Source organism: Saimiri boliviensis, chromosome X, assembly GCF_048565385.1.
Source record: "Saimiri boliviensis isolate mSaiBol1 chromosome X, mSaiBol1.pri, whole genome shotgun sequence".
NCBI lineage: Eukaryota > Metazoa > Chordata > Mammalia > Primates > Cebidae > Saimiri > Saimiri boliviensis.
This window is the reverse complement of record NC_133470.1, coordinates 13,503,712-13,513,680: the sequence shown is the minus strand read 5'-3', so window position 1 is coordinate 13,513,680 and position 9,969 is coordinate 13,503,712. Positions and strand designations below refer to the sequence as shown.

The 9,969-nt window shown below is 47.6% G+C and overlaps 1 non-coding gene and 1 pseudogene across 1 annotated transcript; both read right to left on the bottom strand.

Moving 5' to 3' along the window:
* Positions 1–6,740: 6,740 nt before the first annotated feature.
* On the bottom strand, positions 6,741–7,556 carry LOC120366563 (eukaryotic translation initiation factor 3 subunit K pseudogene; annotated as a pseudogene).
* Positions 7,557–9,457: 1,901 nt separating this feature from the next.
* On the bottom strand, positions 9,458–9,519 carry LOC120366684 (U7 small nuclear RNA). The gene has a single exon (XR_005581264.1). It is a non-coding gene; the product is annotated as a U7 small nuclear RNA (small nuclear RNA).
* Between the last annotated feature and the right edge of the window lie 450 nt (positions 9,520–9,969).

The window sequence follows — 9,969 nt, the reverse complement described above, 5'->3', positions numbered from 1 at the left end:
GTATTTTTTTTTATTTTAAAGACAGGGTTTCACCATGTTGGTCAGGCTGGTCTTGAACTCGTGACCTCAGGTGATCTGCCCATCTTGGCCTCCAAAGTGCCTGGATTACAGGCATGAGCCACCGCACCTGGCCTAATTTTTGTATTTTTTAGTAGAGACAGATTTCACCATGTTGGCCAGGATGGTCTCGATCTCTTGACCTCATGATCCACCCACCTCGGCCTCCCAAGGTGCTGCGATTACAGGCATGAGCCACCGTGCCTGGCTGGTTGCTTTCTTTTTTTCTTTATTTTTATTTTTTTTATTTTTATTTTTATTTATTTATTTTTTTGAGATGGAGTTTCGCTCTTGTTACCCAGGCTGGAGTGCAATGGCGCGATCTCGGCTCACCGCAACCTCCGCCTCCTGGGTTCAGGCAATTCTCCTGCCTCAGCCTCCTGAGTAGCTGGGATTACAGGCATGCGCCACCATGCCCAGCTAATTTTTTGTATTTTTAGTAGAGACGGGGTTTCACCATGTTGACCAGGTTGGTCTCGATCTCTCGACCTCGTGATCCACCCACCTCGGCCTCCCAAAGTGCTGGGATTACAGGCTTGAGCCACCGTGCCCGGCCCTCTTTATTTTTATTTTTATTTTTATTTTTATTTTATTTTTATTTTTATTTTTATTTTTTTTTTTTTTGAGACGGAGTTTCGCTCTTGTTACCCAGGCTGGAGTGCAATGGCGCGATCTCGGCTCACCGCAACCTCCGCCTCCTGGGTTCAGGCAATTCTCCTGCCTCAGCCTCCTGAGTAGCTGGGATTACAGGCACATGCCACCATGCCCAGCTAATTTTTTGTATTTTTAGTAGAGACGGGGTTTCACCATGTTGACCAGGATGGTCTCGATCTCTCGACCTCGTGATCCACCCGCCTCGGCCTCCCAAAGTGCTGGGATTACAGGCTTGAGCCACCGCGCCCGGCACTATTTTTATTTTTATTTTTATTTTTTTGTTTTATTTATTTTTTTTTTTTGAGACGGAGTTTCGCCCTTGTTACCCAGGCTGGAGTGCAATGGCGCGATCTCGGCTCACCGCAACCTCCGCCTCCTGGGGTCAGGCAATTCTCCTGCCTCAGCCTCCTGAGTAGCTGGGATTACAGGCACGTGCCACCATGCCCAGCTAATTTTTTTGCACTTTTTAGTAGAGACGGGGTTTCACCATGTTGACCAGGATGGTCTCGATCTCTCAACCTTGTGATCCACCCGCCTCGGCCTCCCAAAGTGCTGGGATTACAGGCTTGAGCCACCGCGCCCGGCCTATTTTTATTTTTTATTTCATTATTATTATTTTTTGAGACAGAGTCTTGCTCCGTCGCCAGGCGCCAGGCTGGAATGCAGTGTCGAAATCTTGGCTCACTGCAAACTCCGCCTCCCGGGTTCAAGCAATTCTCCTGCCTCAGCCTGCCGAGTAGCTGGGACTACAGGGATGTGCCCCATGCCCAGCTAGTTTTTTTTTTTTTTTTTGTATTTTTAGTAGAGACAGGGTTTCACCATGTTGGCCAGGATGGTCTTGATCTCTTGACCTCGTGATCAGCCCGCCTCGGCCTCCCAAAGTGCTGTGATTACAGGCATGAGCTGCCTCGCCCGGCCCTACCTTTTCATTTTTTTTTTTTTGAGACGGAGTTTCGCTCTTGTTACCCAGGCTGGAGTGCAATGGCGCGATCTCAGCTCACCGCAACCTCCGCCTCCTGGGTTCAGGCAATTCTCCTGCCTCAGCCTCCTAAGTAGCTGGGATTACAGGCATGCACCACCACGCCCAGCTAGTTTTTTTGTATTTTTAGTAGAGACGGGGTTTCACCATGTTGACCAGGATGGTCTCGATCTTTCGACCTCGTGATCCACCCGCCTCGGCCTCCCAAAGTGCTGGGATTACAGGCTTGAGCCACCGTGCCCGGCCCCTTTTCATTTTTTTAAGACGGGGTTTCACCATGTTGGTCAGGCTGGTCTTGAACTCCCGACCTCAGGTGATCCGCTCGCCTTGGCCTCCAAAATGCTTGGATTACAGGCATGGGCCACCATGCCCACTGGCTGGTTGCTTTCTTGTCTTGTCTGTTTTTTAGGAGTCTCCCTCTGTCACCCAGGCTGGAGTGCAGTGGTGCAGTCTTGGCTCACTGCAACCTCCGCCTCTCGGGTTCAGGCGATTCTTGTGCCTCAGCCTCTCAAGTAGGTGGAATTACAGGCGCGTGCCACCATGCCTGGCTCATTTTTTATTTTTAGTAGAGATGGGGTTTCATCATGTTGGCCAGGATGGTCTCGAACTCCTGACCTCAGGTGATCCACCTGCCTTGGCCTGCCAGAATGCTGAGATTCCAGGAGTGAGCCACCACCCGCAGCCTGATTGGTTGATTTTTGCAACTAGTCAGCGGTTTGCATAGGAGTGAGTGTAACTTTGTAACTTCACTTCATCCTCTGGTTGCCTTCCACAACCAATCAGACTGATTGCAGGCCACGATTTCATTCAGATAGGGTATATACCTTGTAGATAATGGGAAACCTGTAGAGGGTATTTAAACCCCACAAAATTCTGGGGCTCTTGAGTCCCTGTACCAGGACTGCTTCCACCCTGTAGTATGTTTTTTTTTTTGTTTGTTTGTTTTTTTTTTTTTTTTTTTTTTGAGACGGAGTTTCGCCCTTGTTACCCAGGCTGGAGTGCAATGTCGCGATCTCGGCTCACCGCAACGGCGGCTCCTGGGCTCAGGCAATTCTCCTGCCTCAGCCTCCTGAGTAGCTGGGGTTACAGGCACGTGCCACCATGCCCAGCTAATTTTTTGCACTTTTAGTAGAGACGGGGTTTCACCATGTTGACCAGGATGGTCTCGATCTCTCGACCTCGTGATTCACCCGCCTCGGCCTCCCAAAGTGCTGGGATTACAGGCTGAGCCACCGCGCCCGGCCAGAATGTACTTTTGTTTTCAACAAATCTCCACTTCTGTTGCTTCATTCTTTCCTTGCTTTGTTTGTACGTTTTGTCCAGTTCTTTGTTCAAAACGCCAAGAACCTGGACACCCTCCACTGGTAACACAGATACATGCCCAACACACACATACAAGAGCATTTTTGGAAGCAAAAGTGTAATCATATTAAATATTTTTGTAAGTTGCCTCTTTTTTTTTTTTTTTTTGAGACGGAGTTTCACTCTTGTTACCCAGGCTGGAGTGCAATGGGGCGATCTCGGCTCACCGCAACCTCCGTCTCCTGGGTTCAGGCAATTCTCCTGCCTCAGCCTCCTGAGTAGCTGGGATTACAGGCACGCGCCACCATGCCCAGCTAATTTTTTGTATTTTTAGTAGAGACGGGGTTTCACCATGTTTGACCAGGATGGTCTCGATCTCTTGACTTCGTGATCCACCTGCCTCGGCCTCCCAAAGTGCTGGGATTACAGTCTTGAGCCTCCGTGCCCGGCAAAGTTGCCTCTTTTTAAAAATTTATTTATTTATTTGTTTTTTAAAGACGGGGTTTCACCATGATGGCCAGGCTGGTGTTGAATTTCTGACATCAGGTGATCCACCCACCTCGGCCTCCCAAAGTGCTAGGATTACAGGCATGAGCCACCGTGCCCAGTCCCTGTAAGTTGCCTCTTATATTTCATTTAACATTATATTGTGAACCTTCTCTCATGTCAAATGTAGAGCTCTGACGTAATTTTTTAAAGCATTCAACGAAATCCTTCATCCAAAAGAAATCAAGTTAGGGCATTGATGAACAAAACAAATTGGTTCCGTTTCCCAGGTGGACTCTGGACTGGCCCTTTTCCTGCCTTTCAGGCTGCAGCCGCGCTTGGGAGCTACAGCATTAATCTAAAGGGCAATGACTCAGCCTCATTTGCATAACCGTGGTGCACTGCATGCAATACATTTACAAGTTAAAAGCCGTAGGTGTCCTTTAAAGCTTTTGTTTTGAAGAAAGATACTTTTCTTTACACATTTGCCTGAAAGAACTGCTCTATGTATTTGAGCTGGGCTTAATTTCACCCTCCGTGTACCAAGGGTGGCTGTTACCTGGCAACTGTCTTTCCAAGGTTGCTATTGCGCTATTTTCCCTTTAGATTATTGGAGTCAGTCGCCTTTTATTTTTTTTAAAATTTCTATTATTGCTTTAAGAGACAGGATTTTGTTCTGCTGCCCACGCTGGATTGCAGTGGTGCAAACATGGCTCCCTGTAGCCTCGGTCTCTTGGGCTTCGTTGTTCCTGCTGCCATAGTGGTAAATGCCCAGCTAGTTTTTTTAGACTGCATCTCACTGTGTTGCTCAGGCTGAACTGCTGGGCTCAAGCGATCCTTCCAAAGTGCTGGGATTACAAGCATGAGCCTGGCCTCGCCTTTTATTAAAGATTTAAGCAAAAATAAAACTAAGTAGAGTTTGTTGGGGTTTTTTTGTTTGTTTGTTTTTTGAGACAGTCGCCCAGGCTGGAGTACAGTGTTGCAATCACGGCTCACTGCAACCTTAACTTCCCAGGCTCAGGTGATCCTCCCACCTAAGCTTCCCAAGTAGCTGGGACTACAAGTGCATGTCATCATGCCTGGCAAATTTTTTGTATTTTTATTAGAGATGGGGTCTCACTATGTTGCTCAGGCTGGTATAGAACTCCTGGGCTCAAGGGATCGGCTAGCCTTGGCCTCCCAAGGTGCTGTGATAATAGGCATGAGCCAATAGGACCAGTCAGTAGGGTTTTAAATGGGTGTTTTGTTTATTTTATTTTAATTTAATTAATTTATTTTTTCTGGTCTCGGTGGCTCATGCTTGTAATCCTAGCACCTTGGGAGGCCGAGGTGGGTGGATCACCTGAGGTCAGGAGTTCAAGACCAGCCTGGCCATCATGGAGAAACCCCATCTTTAAAAAATATATATATTTATTTTTATTATTTATTTATTTGAGACACGGTCTCACTCTGTTGCCCAGACTGGAATGCAGTGGCACAATCTCGGCTCACTGCAACCTTTGCTTCCCGAGTTCAAGCAATTCTCCTGCCTCAGCCTCCCAAATAGCTGAGATTACAGGCACTCGCCACCACGCCCAGCTAATTTTTGTATTTTTAGTAGAGACAGGGTTTCACCACGTTGGTCAGGCTGGTCTCGAACTCCGAACCTTGTGAACCGCCCACCTCAGCCTACCAAAGGGCTGGGATTACAAGTGTGAGCCACAGCACCAGGTAATATTTATTTATTTATTTTTGAGATGGAGTCTTGCTCTGTCACCAGGCTGGAGTGCGGTGGTGTGATCTTGGCTCACTGCAACCTCCACCTCCTGGGTTCAAGCAATTCTCCTGCCTCAGCCTCCCAAGTAGCTGGGATTATAGGCACCTGCCATCACACCCGGGTAATTTTTCGTATTTTTATTTATTTATTTATTTTTTTGAGACGGAGTTTCGCTCGTTACCCAGGCTGGAGTGCAATGGCGCGATCTCGGCTCACCGCAACCTCCGCCTCCTGGGTTCAGGCAATTCTCCTGCCTCAGCCTCCTGAGTAGCTGGGATTACAGGCACGCACCACCATGCCCAGCTAACTTTTTGTATTTTTAGTAGAGACGGAGTTTCACCCTGTTGACCAGGATGGTCTCGATCTCTTGACCTCGTGATCCACCTGCCTCGGCCTCCCAAAGTGCTGGGATTACAGGCTTGAGCCACTGCGCCCGGCCTTTTTTGTATTTTTAGTAGAGACAGGGTTTTACTATGTTGGCCAGGCTGGTCTCGAACTCCTGACCTCGTGATCTCCCTGCCTCGGCCTTCCAAAGTGCTGGGATTACAGGCATGAGCCACCACGCCAGGCCTAACTGGATGATTTATTGATGTGTGTAATGTTGAGACCTGTCTTCTCCTTATTTTATGTAGCTGTACTTTCTTGATTTCTCTTATGCTATGTGATATGGGACTATTACGGTAACTGTTTGTTTTTCTTTTCTTTTCCTTTATTTTATTTTATTTTCTTTTATTTTTATTTATTTATTTATTTATTTTTTGAGACGGAGTTTCGCTCTTGTTACCCAGGCTGGAGTGCAATGGCGCGATCTCGGCTCACCGCAACCTCCGCCTCCTGGTTTCAGGCAATTCTCCTGCCTCAGCCTCCTGAGTAGCTGGGATTACAGGCACGCACCACCATGCCCAGCTAATTTTTTGTATTTTTAGTAGAGACGGGGTTTCACCATGTTGACCAGGTTGGTCTCGATCTCTCGACCTCGTGATCCACCCGCCTCGGCCTCCCGAAGTGCTGGGATTACAGGCTTGAGCCACTGCGCCCGGCCATTTTATTTTTTTTGAGACGGAGTTTCGCTCTTGTTACCCAGGCTGGAGTGCAATGGCATGATCTCGGCTCACCGCAACCTCTGCCTCCTGGGCTCAGGCAATTCTCCTGCCTCAGCCTCCTGAGTAGCTGAGATTACAGGCACGCGCCACCATGCCCAGCTAATTTTTTGTATTTTAAGTAGAGACGGGGTTTCACCGCGTTGACCAGGATGGTCTCGATCTCTTGACCTCGTGATCCACCCGCCTCAGCCTCCCAAAGTGCTGGGATTACAGGCTTGAGCCACCGCGCCTGGCTCTTTTCCTTTCTTTTTTTTTAAGACAGCATTTCACTCTTGTTGCCCAGGCTGGAGTACAATGGCTTGATCTCGGCTCACCAGCTCACCACAACCTCCTTCTCCTAGGTTCAAGCGATTGTCCTACCTCAGCTTCTCAAGTAACTGGGATTATAGGCATGCACCACCACGCTCGGTAAATTTTTTTTTTTTTTTTTTTTTTTTGCTGAGTCAACACATCTTTATTAAACACCTGAGGTTACTGGGAGGAGGCCATGATGCTGGACACACTGTCGAAGTCAATCTTCTCCACGATGTTTTTGGGTTTAATGCTCTCCTCCTGGCTGCAGATGAAGATCTGCCCTGACTCGTCAGCGCTCCAGCCATATTTGCTCATCCACACCTTTAGCTGGCTGTCCGATAGATCCCCGAGCATCTCGGCTAGCAGCCAACGGTCGATGTGCTGGTAAGTGATACCCACGACATGGCAGATGAACTTTCGAACAGAGTCTTCAAAGCCAGTTATACCTTCCAAGAGGTCCATGTTTTCATCCAGGGCTTGCCAGAAGGTCTGGAAGTGGCAGGTCTCCAGCAGGTCCCCGAGGTACAAAATCTGCCGGATTGGCTGTTCTTCTTGATGTGCCTGGTCAATCATGCACTTGCACAGGGTGAAGTCGGTGTGTGGCAGATTGGTGAGGGCCTTCAGCAGGATCTGGGCGGTGACTGTGGTCTGAAAGAAGGCTGGGTTGAACTGGTACAGTTTCAGGACAGCCAGGTTGGCTTCCAGATCATAGGCATTTTCCTTGGCCTGTGTTTCCACATAGCGCTCCAGGGTGGCCAGGTTCTCAGGATTGTACCTGTCGATACCCTTGAGCAACTTGCCCACGTTGGCTCTCATCTGCTCAAACATCGCCATGACTACTGTCGCCTTCCACAACCGGGCTGGAGGCTAACACCTGCTTGCCACGGCGTCCTCCAGGACGGGAAACTCGGTAAATTTTTTGTATTTTTTTTTTTTTTTTAAAGATGGTGTTTCACCATATTGATCAAGCTGGTCTCAAACTCCTGACCTCAGGTGATCCGCCCACCTCAGCCTCCCAAAGTGCTGGGATTACAGGCGTGAGCCACCGCGCCTGGCAAATTTTTTGCATTTTTAGTAGAGACGGGGTTTCTCCATGTTGGTCAGGCTGGCCTTGAACTCCCAACCTCAGGTGATCCACCTGCCTCGGCCTCCTAAAGTGCTAGGATTACAGGCGTGAGCCATGGTGCCCCACCCAACGGTTTCTTTCAGTTCTACTACATATGTAGTATAGTTATATCTGTATTTGGAGTTTATGTAGGTCATTTTCTTCTCTCCAGTCTTGCATTTTCTGTTTAACATTACATTTATGAGATTCATAGATTCACTCACAGCACTGTGCACAGCTGTTATTTTTTTGTGTTCTTGGCTCTTCACTATGGTTATCATATTGTCATTATAATTCCATTCTACTGCTGATGCACACTTGGGTTGGGTGCAGTCTGAGGTCACTAGAACATTACTTACTGACAGATTTGCATGTGCCACATACTAGCACATGCCATATGATGTTTTTGTCTTCCACTTTATTAAGTAATGGTAGTTATTTTCATATGTGGTTAATACCATTTTGTATTCCCTAGGAGAAGAACTACTTTTTGAGCAAAGAGAAGTACATATTCAACTTTTCATTGAAGTAATGCCAGTTTTGGCTTTATTTCAAAGAGATTGTGCTGTGCATAGTTGCGCCAGTAGCATGTCGATGTTCCTGTTGTTTCACATGCTTACTATTACTAACTCTTGATATTTTCAGACTTCTACCTTTTTTTTTTTTGAGATGGAGTCTCACTCTGTCACCCAGGTTGGAATGTAGTGGAGCAATCTTGGCTTGTTTCAAATGCTTACTAACTCTTGCTATTTTCAGACTTCTACATTTTTTTTTTTTTTTAAATGAGATAGGATAGGGTCTCACTCTTGTCACCCAGACTGGAGTGCAGTGGCAAGATCTCAGCTCACCGCAACCTCTGCCTTGGCCTCCCAAGTAGCTGGGATTACAGGCATGCACCACCCTGCCCAGCTAAGTTTTGTATTTTTTTTCTTTTTCTTTTTTTTTTTTTGAGACGGAGTTTCGCTCTTGTTACCCAGGCTGGAGTGCAATGGCGCGATCTCGGCTCACCGCAACCTCCGCCTCCTGGTTTCAGGCAATTCTCCTGCCTCAGCCTCCTGAGTAGCTGGGATTACAGGCACGAGCCACCATGCCCAGCTAATTTTTTGTGTTTTTAGTAGAGACGGGGTTTCACTATGTTGACCAGGATGGTCTCGATCTCTCGACCTCGTGATCCACCCGCCTCGGCCTCCCAAAGTGCTGCGATTACAGGCTTGAGCCACCGTGCCCGGCTAAGTTTTATATTTTTTAGTAGAGATGAGGTTTCACCATATTGGCCAGGCTGTTCTTGAATTCCTGGCCTCAAGTGATCCACCCACCTCAGCCTCCGAAAATGCTGGGATTACATGCGTGAGCCACCATGCCCCGCCATTAAAAAAAATTATTATTGGGCCGGGCGCCGTGGCTCAAGCCTGTAATCTCAGCACTTTGGGAGGCCGAGACGGGTGGATCACACGGTCAAGAGATCGAGACCATCCTGGTCAACATGGTGAAACCCCGTCTCTACTAAAAATACAAAAAATTAGCTGGGCATGGCGGCGCGTGCCTGTATGTAATCCCAGCTACTCAGGAGGCTGAGGCAGGAGAATTGCCTGAACCCAGGAGGCGGAGGTTGTGGTGAGCCGAGATCGTGCCATTGCACTCCAGCCTGGGTAACAAGAGTGAAACTCCATCTCAAAAAAAATAAATAAATAAAATAAAATAAATTTATTATTATTACTTTCTTGGGCTTTCCAGTAAAGACCAGAAAACTTGCTAGACAAATTCTAAAGGAGCTGTAACAGTAAACCATAATATTGTGGCTAATTTGTTAGTCCTACAAAGGCAGTCTGATTCCCAGGCAAGAATGAGGTTTGTTTCAGGAAAGGGCTGTTATAATCTTTGTGTCAAAGTTAAACTATAAACTAAGTTCTTCCCAAAGTTAGTTTGGCCTATGCTCGGGAAGGAACATGGAAGCAAGATGGAATCAGTTAGGTCGGATCTACGCACTGTGATAACTTTCTCACTGTTAAGCCGGGCACGGTGGCTCATAACTGTAATCTCAATACTTTGGGAGGCTGAGGCGGGCCGATCACGAGGTCATGAGTTTGAGACTAGCCTGACCAACATGGTGACACCCAGTCTCTACTAAAAATGCAAAAATTAGCTAGATGTGATGGCACGCACCTGTAATTCCAGCTACTCAGGAGGCTGAGGCAGGAGAATCACTTGAACCCGGGAGGTGGAGGTTGCAATG